This window comes from Aptenodytes patagonicus, chromosome 1, assembly GCF_965638725.1.
Source record: "Aptenodytes patagonicus chromosome 1, bAptPat1.pri.cur, whole genome shotgun sequence".
Lineage (NCBI taxonomy): Eukaryota > Metazoa > Chordata > Aves > Sphenisciformes > Spheniscidae > Aptenodytes > Aptenodytes patagonicus.
In genome coordinates this window covers 115,226,956-115,242,673 of record NC_134949.1, presented here as the reverse complement: position 1 = coordinate 115,242,673, position 15,718 = coordinate 115,226,956, and the positions used below count along the sequence as shown (strand labels likewise).

The 15,718-nt window shown below is 37.9% G+C and overlaps 1 long non-coding RNA gene across 3 annotated transcripts in view; it reads right to left on the bottom strand.

Moving 5' to 3' along the window:
* Nucleotides 1–4,053: 4,053 nt before the first annotated feature.
* The window catches only part of LOC143167147 (uncharacterized), a 190,216-nt gene continuing 178,551 nt past the window's right edge, over nucleotides 4,054–15,718 (bottom strand). For all 3 annotated transcript variants that reach the window (XR_012996504.1, XR_012996507.1, XR_012996508.1), the window contains one exon: nucleotides 4,054–6,394. This is a non-coding gene — a long non-coding RNA (uncharacterized LOC143167147). The remainder of the gene's footprint in view (nucleotides 6,395–15,718) is intronic.

Here is a 15,718-nt window from a genome sequence, read left to right as displayed (position 1 = left end):
AACTTCTCACTTATTGTACTTTAAGCTCCATCAGTGAATGTAAATGGGGTTTCACTATACGTTTAGTGCATTCAAGCATTCTTTGTTACAGTTCCCACCCTGCCGCATTATGTGAGCTCTGCCACGGAAGTCCAGCAGTCGGTTTGTTTTCTGCTATTAATAAAAGAACCTACTTTTCCCCACTTCTTTGAAGAAGTTGAAAGGGCTACATGTTAGAGGGGGAGGTGGTGGGGAACAGACTGTGGTGTAATCCCCAAATGCAATTGCTGTCTAGATTAGAAACCTCCCTGAAGAAAATTTACAAATGCTAAGACTGTGCTTTTTGTGTGATGAACACTAGAGCAATAACTTAGCCACATACTGGGTTCTGCCTAATGCTTGAGGAGCCTACTAGGTGAAAGGAATTAAATGAAAAAAAAAGTCTTCCAGTTGGCTCTGTGCCAATGCCATCCAACCCTTTCAGTATCCAGTGACTTACTAGTGCAACTATTTTCATATGTATTTCATCACTGAGGTATCTTAATATAATACTGAGGAATCTGTTAAAATAAAAAAAAAACACAAATGGGATTTACACATCACCAGTGTTTTTACATAGTCCAGGAAAAGCTTAATTAAAGGGGTGGGACGTGTCTCTGCTGAATAGCTGTTTTTCCTTCATACCTTCCCATGCATGACACGCATACAGCCAAGAAAAGAGTTTGGAGGGGGTGGCGGTGGAAGAAAACCACCCAAAACCAAAACCAAAATTACCAGCCCTAAACTACTCAGCACAACATTGTTGATTTGCTTGGCCATTTAATTAAATAAATATGTTCCTTGTAGAGAATCACAGCCCCACTGTGACAGCTAACAGAAGTAGAAGAAAAGTACAGAATATTATCTGCCTTTTTCCCTATAGGATACTCATATTGTTCAAACTATCATTACTGTGTCTAGTTTATCGTACAATTACGACTAATCCTTAAGTCCTAAATAAGCAGGAACAGGAGTAAAGATTGCCATCCTGAAAGCCTATCAGATAAACTTTAGTCTATAATTGACTGGATGATTCTGTGATTAATTTTAAATCCTACTTAATAGGTTAAAGATGTTTATAAAGATGAAATAATTTTATCAGTGTTGATCTTAATAATCTTATGTTCACTTACTCTCTAAGGCTTCCATAGTCCATCCACTTGTTGCTACTCAGGCACTGCAAGTAAAACATAGCTTTGCACACAAATTAATATAGCTAGATTCTGGTCAGAATATAACTCACCAGGTAAGAATAACTCTAGTGTTGCCGAGGAATGGAACGACGCAGCATCCAACAAACTCTGAAGATGCCTATTGTAATCATCAAACAATGAGAAAATTTAACAAGGTGATGAATGTCTCAGACACATTGTTTGGACAAAAATACTTTAAATGAACATAAAAAAATAAATCTACTTTTAATTGAGTGATACAGTTTCAGCTGGCATTTTTATAGGATCCCAGATTTTTTTTTCTGTTACATGTATCTATCTGACTACCTAGCTAGCTATAGACCTCAGGCAGCAGGCGGTCTTTCTGGTGGTTTGTTTTGTTTTTTTTTTTGTAGGCTACAGCCAGTTCCTAAGAGGAGATGACTGCTTTTCAGTGTGAAATTAAGTACCCAGTCAGGAATTGAGCATAATCATCATATGGGCAAATCAAAATGATGGTTACATTTACTGCCTACAGAAATTTTTGCTGCACTGCATATTAACACACTGAAAATGTTGTGTTAGCTAATCGTGAATGTGCCGATTTTCATTACCCATGGAAATGCATAACATCTTCTGTTAAACTTCATTGACATTTTTCATCAAATGAATGGAGCAATGCCCTGAAATGTGATAATTGTAGATTCTTGTTATACAACTTCGAGTAAAATATTCTTTCCTCTAATTCCAACAGTAATTAACTTGGATTGGAATTCCCCTGACTCATGTAACAGTCTTCAGCACTGTATTAATGGATCCTAGTGTTTATATGGTTTGAAAAAAAATCCTGTTCCATATATGTAATATTATATTAAGGTGCTAAAGACTTTCAGGTTAATGAAAATAATTGATAAATCACCCCAGCTTGAGCTATAAGCATTTTTTTGGATTTAGGTTTAAAATGAAATGGTATCTTGCTGAAACTTAAAATGCTTCAAAAATGAAGCTCTGGAAAATTGTTGCATCTCCCATGAAGACTAAAAATTAAAGTAGACAATTATCATAATAATAACCCAATTGTACATGGCAGACAAAAGAGAAGCTAATACTTCCCTCTGCTTTTTGACTGATGTTTTGTTGGGCTGTAGCTAAACAGCACTTTAAGTTGACAATAAATTAGCAAACAATATGAGTGAGGAAAAAAGAAAGAAAATCATGCAGGGGTTAAGATGTTTGTGTAAAACAGTGATTTTCCTTTTTAAAATTAAAACGTACAAATAAGCTGGTGTCAGAGACTAGGTGATCCTTCATTTCCACCGCATTGAGCAGGCTCACATCAGCAGCAGACAGCCGTTAATATATGCGTCTGGCTCAGTCTGGTCTACCAACTAGGAATTCATCGAATTGTTAATATCATTCCTTTTTTGTATGCACCACACATCATTTTCATTCTCTCTCTCTCTTCCTCCCCCTTTGCAAGAGCTTGTGTTTTGGTTTTTTGTTTTTGTTGTAGCACAAGCTTATTACTCCGAAGTCACATATTAAATAGCGTTTAAAAACATTTTGGACTGAAACATCATAAAGTCATATAGAAATGAGAATATATTGAAATTCTGTACATATATCTAAGCATAGCATACCGAAGATGACGCTTTCTATTTATTTGTGCTAATAGAGACAGCTTTCATATACTGTCAATGTGTAAATAAGACTGCTTTCTGCATGGTGTCTGTAGGCATTGTCTTGTAGTCCCAGGACAGGGAAACATCTTGTTGATCTTGGTGGGAATTCTGCCCGAGTGAAGACCAGGATTCTCCCTCCCCTCCATCCGCCTCTGCCCTACCACAAGGAGTTCAGTGTGTACCAGAGGTTGGTTGTTGCTCTGTTGAAACTGGGGAAGAAGAGGGAGGAGGGAAAAAGGAAGGCAGTGTATCAACTTTTTCATCTCTATGGCAAGGGGCAGCAGTGAGTACGATGGGCAAGAGAAGAGCCACTGGAGTTGTCCCAATTCAAGCAGTAGTGCAGAGGCAGTACTGCATATTTATGGCTTTTGCTGTAGCACCAAATAAGCCAGGTAGGGGTTTCTAATGATTCGTTTTCTTCCCACTCTCACTGCAGAGCAGAGCATACTTGAAATCTTCAGACTGACAGAGACAGATGTTTCACACGACAGTTTCACCTTCATTGTACGTACAGTATTAAATGCAAAATGAATTCAGAGTCCTGAATGTGAACCATCCACATTCAAGTAAATTTTGCTGATTCAGAAATAAATGCGATGAAAATCTTTAATATGTACAGACGTGTGCATCGTATATCTGACTAAATCTATAAGGATTTTTATTTTGATAAATACTATGCATAATTTAAATTGTATATTGACATGTATATACCGACACACAATATAGTTTTATCTCATTATATAGCTTGAATGAACAGAACACCTGTTCACCTGATCAGCGTCTTAAATAGACTGTTTTCAGTACTGAAAACTATTGTCCATAACACATGTCAGTTGCTACCGAAGTGCTTCATGAGTGTAGCACCTAGCTGGGTACATTCGTCTTTTCTATACAGACTCAGATCTACTTTTCTAATATTGCCTAAATAGAAGTCAATGTTGAATAACACATCTGTGTTAAAAAATCACCTCTGTGTCTGAATGTTTGCAAGTAGCTCTTTTGAGTGTTCTTAGCATGTGGGATTGACAGTTTATGAAGAAAAGAATTGCATATTTACAGGAACTGTATCATCATTGTAATTACTAAGGCAATATTTTTATGACTATTTAAAGACTAATTATATCTTGAGCAACTTGAAAACTACATACAGTGCATAGTTTCTAACTTTTAAGAAAACAAGACAACAAGAAAAAGTATCATACTAACAGATAAGAACAATTTATTTTAACAATAGTGTTGTTTACAATAAAACACAATTCCTCCCACACAAGTAGAAAAAAATATACTGCAGCCAAAATACCACTTCTGAAATGAACAAATAGTTTAGATGCCTGATCTGTGTGAAGCCTTTGTCTCAGTGAAGCCTGATGTATCAACAAGGTCCTGCAGCATCTTGGGTTCGACACAGGAAACAGAGAAAAATGACTCAGAACTAACCTGCTTATAAAATATTAAGAAATACAAATCAAATTGCGTGTTGTAGATCAGATGTTCAAGACTAATGAACAGTGCAGAATAACTTGTGTGCTTGTGAATCTTCTTACGCAAAGTCAGTGAAGTACTTAACACATGAGGGACAACCTAAAGCTCACTGTTTTTTGTCAGAGGGGGGAAAAAAATGCAAAAAGTGATGGAGAGGCTAGAAGTTGAGTCCGGTGCTTAGAGTATTGCCGGCTCAGTTTAAATTGAACAGGTACAAGAAATGTGATTCTGTGTGCAAAGTGATTTTAATGCTGTAGTATGATTTTTACACCAATATTCTCTATCAGATTAAAATGTAAATTAAACGAGAGATTATTTTAAATGCCGTATTGTGTTCTCACTTAGGCAAAGAAAAATGATGGCAACTAACTACAAAATAATCTTTGTCCTGTGTTACAGGAAAAGCTAAGCAACAGTTTTCCTGTAGTTTGAAATCATTATTCAAACAACAATAGAATGAATGTTTTCTAGGCCTCAAACATCAGTGTTTATGCTTTATGTTTTAAATGTTAATTAATGCTGTAACAATACAGCTGAAAATATCCTTTGTGGTAATTATCTATCAGAATTGTCTATAATAATAATAATAATAATAGTATTATGGTTGAAAGCCTTTTGTATATTTTAGTATCTGTTTTGATTTTTTTTTTTTGAGGTGTAAACTGGCATTCAGTTTAAATTTTAATTCTAAATGTTACATGGCATCTAGTCCAATTTTCTAAACATACAAACATGTAACATCCTAATGTTGCACAATGGATGACAGCTTTTTTTCTTTTAGGAACAGTTCTGCTGCTTAACATTTGAAATAGGTATATTTTCCTTTTTCCCCTTCCAGACAAGGAAAGCTCCTTTGGTTCTCTAAATTCTGCGGAGAAACAATCACAGTCCAAAGCTGCTGGTTCCCCTCCGCCTAGGTCCCAAGAGCCTGACTTGTGATTGTTGCTAAAAAACCTCACAAGTTAGGGTCTCAGGGACTAGGAAAAGTCCGATATGATCCAGTAGAATTCGTCTTCCAATAAACTGAATTGCTTAGTAGTCATAATCGTTGTCAGTAAAACTTTCACTGCTATTGTTAAAAACAAAAACAAAACCAAAATAAACCCAAAAACCAATGTCACCCCCAAATCAGCAATCCCTCCTTCCCCCCAAATAAACAAACCACAGTTTCAAGTAGGGGGCAGAAAAGATCAAATAAGCAGGCAAGACACATACATACATTCAAACAATGTATCAGCTGACTGAACAGACTTTTCTTAGAGTATAGTCCTTAACTTTTGAAAAGAAAAAACAAAGAACACAGGAAAAAAACCCTCACTGCCTCGTCTCGCAAGTAGCCATATTATAATGCATCAGAGGGAAGCGTCTAAAAATGGGTTAAAATCTGCTTCCAGCAGATTTGTACAGTAACAATTTTATTCTATTTCCCTTAATGCCTGAAAGAAGGATTAAATGCTTGTTAAGGGGTTTCTAATTGAAATATTTCCCCATTATACTTTTAGTCCTACTGTTCAGGTGGGCCCTGGGTTACAGAGTACTTTAAACCCATTCACGATGCAAGGATAACCCTTTGGGCGTGTATTCACTTTTTGCCTCTTCCCCACGTTCAACATTTAATCCTTCTACAGACTGCTAGCAAAAGCTTCTTCCTTCCCAGTGGCAAAACTAGCTTTCGCTCCATAAGCTGTAGAAAACATTGACATGCAGAGATTGTTGTCACTTGAACCAGATTACTCAAAGCACACATAACTTTCAAATACTGTCGATACAGTAAGAAGAAATGCTCGGACTTCCCAAATAATTTCGTTCTGAAGCCGAACACTTTTAATGGCACGACCACAATCCTGAATTACTTTCGCATTCATTCTCCTCCGATCTTTAGCCTTGTTTGCAGAATGAAAAAGAAAATTTCTACTTTAGGGATGGGATCCACGGTGGCTTTTTTTTTTTTTTTCCCCCTCCATCAGAACCCAGAGCAAAAGAAACAGCAGCCATAAAGGTCCTAGCCACTGGAGCAGAATCTGGCATAGAAAACTCAGTGCTCTTCGGGAAGCCGTTCAGCTTTAAAAAGGAAAAAAAGAGAAGAGGGGGGGAAGAATTAGAATCTCTGCTGGTCGAACAGGTGAATCATCCATTTACAAGAAAGCTGTACAGAGCGCTCTGCTGAAGAAAAGATTTGCCAGTGCCCCCCACCCCCACCCCCACCCCTGCCCTTCACCCTCCCCTCCAGATAGATACTTCAGATTTCAGAACATTTTGGATTATTTAAAATATTATTTCAGCTGATGATATAATGCAACATTATATAAGAGCCGTTTCTTTGTCACTGTGCACCATTCAATCAGTTATGCCTCAGACACAAAATAGTTAAACGAAACAAAATATATATATGAGAGAGATATATGTATAGCAGTCCCTAGATTTCATTCAATTTCTGTTTTTAAAGCTGATCATGATTTAACAAACAATTTTGACCACAGCTTTCAAATCAATAATTAGAATGAAATATCTCTCCCCTCTATAAATATGACATTAACATAATTATACCACCCCCATCGCATAGACCCATCCTCTTTAGGGAATACATCTGATGCTCTGAAGATGGAAATCAGTCAGATTTTAGTTGCTCTCAAACGTACCTTTGCTTCTCACTGACTGACTGGCTTTACCTTCCATGCACACACACAGTCACGAGCACACACACGCACACACACACACACATACACATGCGCGCGCATACACACACACACACACACGCACAAAAAGGCAAGGCAAAGCAGCGGATGCTGACTCAGAGCAGTTGTGTGTGGAGGGGGTGGTATCGGCTGGTATTTTCACTGCACTCATCATTAACATTAACTCACTCTCTAGCATCCACCCTCTCTCAGACCTGCTGGACTGCAGCATTTGCATGACGCTGTCACTCTAGCCCTTGTGGGTCAGATGTTAGAAGAAAAAAAAGCCTCAAGGCTCTCATAAGGAATGCCTTCATTTCTTCCAAAGGGTCCCTCTTCTTATTTTTCCACCTTTCTACTTCCTCTGTTGCTGTGTCTCAGTTGTTTGACATCTTTCCGGAAGAAAATGTCTTGAGCTGCAATAAGCCAGTAGTCAGTTGGTCCTCCCCTCACCTCACACTCCTATTCCCACCCCCTTTTTTTCCTAATCAATAAGACAGATCTCCAAATGCAGTTGTGAAAACAGGCTCTGACACACAGACTTTCATCCTCGATCCTCTGTCTCAGGAATAGCAGGCAACCCAGGCTCACACGTGATGTAGAGAGAAATAATGCCAGTAATTCTTGAACAGTCTTAGGAGTTTATTCTACGCCTTCTTCATTTTTTCCTTTGCTCAAATAAATACCGGTGGGAAGGACACACTAGCTCTCAAAAGCTACAAAGATTCATTTCTTCAGAAAATAATGCAAATTAAAAAGACTAATATTAATCTTCCTCAAAATTAATGCTATCTTCCTCCCCCCCTACTCATTGTGCTCTTTATGAGTAGGAATTGTCTCATAGCCAAAACACTGCCAGGGTCTGAATAACCATTCACTGTGCTGAAATCGTGAGTTTCTGGACTTCAATCGGTATTTAACTGGGCTAAGTAATTTTTTTCTTTTTTTTTTTTAAATTTTAGACTTCTTAATTAAAAATAAAATAAAAAATAGAAGCTGCTTGCGTCAGAGGGAGCACTGTGAGAGAACAATGGCAATACACCCGCACCACCACACCGAGTATTGAAAATGCATGTTTGAGCTACGCTTGTGTATTTATCTGCGTGGTATTTGCTCCGTGTTGGTAGAGCAGTCTGCGCACATACACGTACATCGAATACACACATACACACACAGAGAAACTCAAGACGCGTATATAAAATACACAACACAAAACAAAGCACAAAGGCTGTTAACTGAAACACAGGCACAAGTTGTCTGACAGGCTATGAAAATCCACACAGCATAATTATTGTGTGCATTTTTACCTTGTTCCTTTGTTCTTAAGTCAAGGGACTTTAATGACTTACGGTGTTGACAATCTTTCGGCTTTTCCCTTTTTACGCCAACAGTATTTGGGAATTATTTTTCCAGACAATACCACACCACTGTGAATCGCGGTATAAAAATTATTTACCAGAGGGGGGGACAGGTGTAACGCAATTCGCCAGCCAATTCTCAAAGCTGCCTGGTGCCGTAGAAACTCTCGGCGTAGCTGGGCAGGCAGGTCCCAGGATGCAGTGCTACACCGCAGTACCGGCTCAGGTAGCCATTTGGCAACCTGACGGCGGCAGCAAACGTGAAGGGCATCCGCTCGCAGGAAAGGTCCAAAAGAAAACACCGCGCAGCCCCGAAGTAAAGAAACGAAGCCAAAACACCAGGGTACACGCCCTAAGCCCAGTTCGTACGTGCTTATGATCGGTCGCCGTGATGGTAATTAATTTCTTAGGTAAAGGACGGAGGAAAGTAGACAATTAGGAAACAGTTAAGTTTGTAATCTCGGAGAAAGGGAGAGACGGAGACAGACACACACCCACAGACAGAGACAGAGAGCGAGCGGAGAACGCCAAGCACGAGACAACAAAAACAAGACCGAAATCAGATTTGGGAAACTGAAAAAATACAGGATTACAGCATTCAGCTTAGCATTTACTGAGGTATAAAAAAAAATTAACACATGCACAGCATGGCTTAAAATACTTATTGCCATCAATAGTCTGTGACGGATGCCGGCTTCTTACTGCTATACGTACATTAGATTGGTCACCACCTCTTAATCTCCTTTTGCTCAGACCCATCCATTTTTTGCTGCTCCAGCATCTGTGCCCTTTATGCTTTTTTTCTGTATAGTTACCCACAATACGCGGGATAAATTAATGTCATGACCTCGCTATGGCTATCAGACAGAAAAAAAGTCTAGTATTTTAATAATTGAACGTGCGCGTACAGCAAACTGCCTACTGATAGCCCAGCTTTGTGGACTGCCTCCAAAAGCAGCCTTTGCTAGCTCTGCGAATCAGAAACAACAGATGCAAATACTAGCCACATAGCCCCAGCTCTCTGTCTTGCATTTTTTTTTTCCTAAAAAACCCACCCTTTTCAATCTGTGCCATCTCATTTTCCCTGCGTCTGCCCCCCTCAACGGTTAAAAACATTAGCCTGCTGAAATTAGAAGCTTTTGAATAAAAGCATAACAATGAGTGAAAATTATAAATGGCTGCAGATTCTGGAAATTTATATCCAGACGGCGAGTAGGGAAGAGTACCCAGGTTCAAGTGCTGAGCCTCACTCAGGAGCACCTCTGGGGCCAATGGGACTGCAGACTAGATTAAATCAATAGTCGTCTGAAACAAGATGTCGTAATCAATCAGCTCAATTACCACTGTCATAGATCTGGGCTTAAGGTCTTTCCTGATTCCACTCTTCTAATCATTAACCCTTATACATCCTCAAAATAGGAACTCACGCTTGCTCTGCTGCCCTACCTTTCAGATCATCAAAGTTTAACTTAGCATTTTCCCCTCTTTTTCCCTTTCCCTATTTACATAATATGAGAATGGGTCAGCAAGAAACATTTTAAATGTGAATATGGCAAGGTTAGATGCACTCCTTTAAATGTACCTATTATATATTTGCTGTGTGTGCGCTTATATATTATTATTATGCCTCCGGGAGTGGCTGGGTGGATCAAAGACTGCTGCTTAATTAACATTCAACTCAGCTGTTTCCTTGGAGATTAAAAATAGAAGACTAGTTGAATTAAACTGAAGCCGTTCATTCCTTTCACTAATCCAATATTATAGAACTCCTCTCCCCTCAACCTAGTTAGGAACAACTCATTTCTGGTTAATCAACCACTAGGAAAATCCATTTTCAGTTTGAGGGTAAGTGTGAAAAAGTTGGAAAGACATTTTCGTAGGCATGTCTGAATTTCACAGAATTGCCCAATCATTTACATTTTGCATCCACAGTACAGTAAATCCCCATGTGATGCAAGGAGAAAAGGACCATCCAGTTTGAATACGAGCAGAGCCACTTTAAAATCTTGCCTGTAATTACTACGCGCTGTATGAAGACTAAATGTCATCCATTTAACTTGTTTTTACTCCTGTGCAGGTCCTGAAAAGATCAAAAAGTTTTTCACAAAAATGCTCAAGCAATCGTCGCATATCCTTCTCTCAGTTTCTCAGAAGGAAAGAAAGTATCCAGGCAGCAAGTATCCAGAATTTTGGATTTAAATTTGATTTATTCTGCTGATAGACTCAAATAATAATAGTGAAAGAAAACCCCATTACATTTACAGTTACATCACTGTCTGTACACACTGCCTCTGTTTCCAGGCAGAACCACACCTTTTGTAACCATAGATCTGCTTTTCAGCTGGAGAGACTGAACGCACAGCTTTAGTCCCTGCAGCCCTGTGAATGTCGAATAGCAGAATTAGCCCCCGTGCCACGACAATGATATTCTAGGGAGGAATTTGTGCTCCTAGAGGTGCTAGGAGTGGATATGGGACAGGGGCAGCAAATAGGTGTTTCAAAGCAGAGGCTGAGGCCAGGGGTCTGGCTGCAGGGAGGGCACCTGCCAGGGCAGGGTGCCGTGCTATCCAAGACAGGTTATAATTGGAGATCGATTGCTGGATTTAATGACCCAGCTGTTTTCATTAGTAGAAATGTAAAAAATTGGTCTAGAAAATTATTCAGCTGCTAGCATAGGCGCTTTTTAACAGGCTTATACCTCAGCCAGGAGCGACTTTGTTGCAGTAACTGACCTCTCACAGATGGAAAAAAATGACCTCAGCTTTGCTTCTTTTCTGGGAAAGATTTAGCTGACAGTGGGATGAGATACAAAAAGAACCTTAATTCTGTCCTTTAGTAATGCTAAATGAATGCAATGCACCAGACACCACCTTAAACTGGATGAAGGGTACTGCTCAGTTTTGCAGGCAGCGGTTAAGACTGTAAGCATCATCCACAAGGGGACAGCATTCACATCCACACTAGAAAGATGCAGTTTGTGTACATGAAGAACAGAATGAGAGTAGCAGCCATTGCTGAAACCACCCAAAAAAAAAAAAAGAAAAAAAAAAGGCATTTCCTGGATTATTACTTATGGACAGAGAGGGCGGAGAGGTGAGGTTGGACTTGGATGTCAGATATCAAAACCCATTCAAAGACAGGATAAGCCTTTTGTTTCTTAGACAGCAAGAGTAAGGTAATTCACAATATTAATACAAACTTTGTGTGAAAGACAAGGATTCTCTGGAATAACAAATAATAATGTTAAGAGAATGTGATGACAAGAATTAGATACTATTGGAGCAAAATCAGAACGTGTCTAACACGAAGGGAGAAATGCATGAATATCAAACGTTACTCTGATTTTACAGTTCTCATCTTCATATTCTCAGTGTGCTCCGACTGGGAGGTAACACCCTCATCCCTCTTCTTTTTCTAGGAGCAAAAGTTTCTTCATCATAGTGCACATGAAAGGGATATCCATTAAAATAAAAGGTTTAGCTTCCTTTAATGTAGCATTTAAACGACTTAGAAGAATGAGACTGTTAGAGTGACCTGTGTCTAAGCATATGCCATAGTTTTGTACGATTGTCCATGATATCTTCTCACCTCTCTGATGAACAGCAGGGGGATAAAGACCTCAGAAAAATCCCACAGCTATCTAGTCCCAGATCTATCACAAAAATCTACCCTCTTAATTTCTTGTTTAGAAACGCTACTCCCAGATTTGCCTTATTTTTTAGTAACAGTGCCTTTTGTAACTTAGCTGAAATTCCCACCTGATCATGAGGTATTAAAAATGCATATAGCCTACACAATCTATTACAGAAAGGAAATCACACAAATAAAAATACAGAGAAACAGCAATATCGTTCTCTCCCTATGCAAACTCCTTCTTGCTCGAGAAATGCTATTATACCATCTCCTTGCTGACTTGTCAATTTACCTGCCCTTTATTAAAACACAGACATATGACAGCAGAAATTATTGCAGTCTGAATTACTTTGAAAGTATATGAATACTATTCAATAGACCTTGATTTCCCTGACATTTTCAATTAAAAAGTAATTATTTGTGAAAACTAACCACTATGATATTTATTCTTTTTTGACCTATGTTTTCTTGAGCTTCAAAAGCATGAAATAATGAATGAATGAATCAACTCTTCTATTTATGAACACTTTTTATACTTACTTCACTAATTGCTTTGTGTTACTGCTTAATACATTATCAGCACAATGTGAAGAAAGGGCCTGGTACTAAAATGAAATTCCAACTGTTCATAAAACTGGTTTTGACTAAACAGTCAAGTTTGCATTTGCAGTCTGTTCAATAAGAAAGACATAAAGTGCCAAGCACTATTTTAAAAATCCCGCTTCATAAATTTTCCAGTATGACATTTTTACTCTGTTCCTACTAATTAGGTATACATGTATATATAGAGAGATATATATAAAAAATCAATGAAAACTTAAGATTACGTGGAACAAGATGGCCAAAATATCTTGTTTATTCCCAGAAGGCACCCCTCCATGCTGGTTTCACACTATTATTGCAATCATCCGTGGGCCCGATCCTGCAAATAGGGCAATTCAGGTAACTTTATTCGGATGGATAGTGTCTCAGAAATGATCCGAACTATTTTTCTGAGCACCGATTCTTGGATACGTATATGTCAAATAAGATTCAGAGTTTATAAAAGGAAATTAAAGGCATTCTGTACATACCGTAAACAGTAACAGAATGTACAGAATTCTGCTATAGAAAAAAACCCTCCTATTTTCTTAACAATGTGATTTGAAGATAAACATTTGTGAGAAACATTCGGACACACCATTTCTACAGCCTTGTTTTAAGAGGTTTCAAAAGTAGGCTGGGAAAAGCAAAGCATTTTAATAAGAAAATACAAAATAGCATGTTCAATGCCTGCAAAGCCTGAATATTTTAAATTTTCTAGACAGTGAAGGTTAAAGCTATCCTGCATTCTCATAGTTCTCTCTCTCCTTTCAATCAATCTCATTGATTTTTTTTAAGGGTCAGAGGCTATACCTTCATTGATCAAAGAAACAGCCTGACACAGCGAAAGAGTCTGCCAATTCCAGACAGATCAATCACACCTTTGTCTGCTTTTGATACATTATGGTTATTTATTCTGCATCACCATGACTTTCTGTCGCATGGCTCTTAATGTAATAATGCTGCTCAGGGACAACAATAAAAAAGGGGGGAGGGGAAACATTCTATTTAAAATATTTTAAGCCTCTCTCTGGTATTTCTGAAGGTGGCTTATGATGGAACTTGGCCAACTTGTTTGATTTCATTTTTGCCTTGAAAAAGAACTCCTGTTCTGGTATTTATATCTCCTTGGTCAGTGTTTTGTAGGATTTTATAAAGGCAATCCTTTGAAAAATATTTGTGCAAACTGTTTTTAGAAAAGCAATTAGATCTTGATAGGACAACGAATATGATCTAATCACAACCATGATTTTCCACGTTTATACACTGTTTTAGAAATGTTTTAATAAATAGAATGTAACTGATACCCGGCTACAGCTACTGACTGCTTTATGACTGTAAAATGAAACTAAATGGTCAGCCTAAAATAATTGCTAGGAAATATTGTTGAATAAACAGGTATAAGTGCTGAAAAGCTCCTGGCTTTGCAAACTATTATGCTGAAAGCCAGCTAAAGCTTTAAAAAATGCACTATATGCTTACTGTCTGTCGTGACTGAAAGTTATATGCTATTATTTATCTTTCCATAGCATCTGCAAGAAGCCTTTAAAACTAGTGTTGGTCTAATATCAAATCTATTGTTCACATTTGGTAGCCTAGCACTTCACAAGCAGTTGCACTACTTAAGAGAAATCACTTGTGGGTCTTGTGATGTTTGTTATAAGTAAAAGCATTAAAATGCACTTCTAAAGGTGAAACTGTAGCCTAAGAGAAGTCAGTGGCAAAATGCCCGGTGACTTCAGTGGAGTCGGGACTTCACTGCAAGAAGTTATGTCTCAACTCCTTCAAGTCAAGCTACCTTCAGCAGAAAAGGCAGCTCATGGGATTTCATACTCTTATAAAGAATTTAAAAAAAATTAACACATTTCATCACAACAAGCTGTGATGAGCTCTATGCACCATGCAGCCCTAGCAAAGACAGTGGAACTGTTCAGTAAAATTAAGCATGTAAATTTTTGCAGAATCAGGATATCAGGTAATAAGACATAATCACCATCTTGAAGAAATTATTCACCTACATCGTTAGAACATTAAAATAAGATATACGATAATCCAAACACTTGGCATTAGTTTCTGATTTCATTGTGCCTGCTCTGTAAATTATTGTGTACCCGATTTACAATTACATCAGCATTATTATGTAGAGCAAAAGGTAAGTGGTATACAAAGCTGAAATATTAAACCCATTAAAAAGTTATGAGTCTGACAGAGTCCCTACATGTATTTGTGTGCATGCCAAGAAACGCATTTTAAAACCTTAACTAAAGGAAACTGCCTTCCAGTGATAAACTGCAATGCCTAAAAGACATTGCTAAAATGCTACCGCCACTCCCAAAGGCCAAGAAACCTTAAAAATGGTTGCTGGCTGACAGCATTACACAAAAACATACAGTTTCTTCTGTAAAGAAATAAAGCTGAATGCGCAACATTTCAGAGAAGTTTTGAATAAGTCTATTTGTCCGGTTTACTTTGCAAAGGATCTGTAGAAAACAGCACCATAAACACTTTCAGTCCCCACACAAGGGCTAAACAAAGAGTCCTCTTTCTAGCCATTTAATCCAGTAATTTATTTTTTCAACCATCACATAAATCGAAACACAGCTGTAACCAATGACTTGCAGATCCAGTTCCCTGCCAGCTGGATCCTGTTCTGCTGAAGCAGCAAGATTTTTACATTGTTCACTTCTGTACATCTGGAGAAATCATTTGGGTTCAAAGGTGACTAGAAAAGCTCTTTAAATAAACTCAACCAACAGTGAAGAGAGGCCTAAGTATCTACAAAAGCTACATGGAGTTCCATTTTAAAAGTTCTTTTTTTCAAATTAGCGCATAGAGCAGTTTGCGTCTTTAAACATTTTATGATTATGACATTTTAATTGAATTATACACTCAAATACGTATTTTGATAATAAAGAAACGTTTACTATTTCCCAAGAACTTTCAAACACAGTGTCAATACTCAAAAGTGATCACAGTCAATAGTTTGTGTACTTCTCACATTTAAAAGAATCATCAGAAAAATAGTGTTGGAATGAAATAAAATATCAAAAATATACCTCAATGCATGCATCTTAGCTGTTGCCTTAAATGCCGCTCGACTTTAAATTAAACAAAAGCAAACAATAAGAAAGCATATA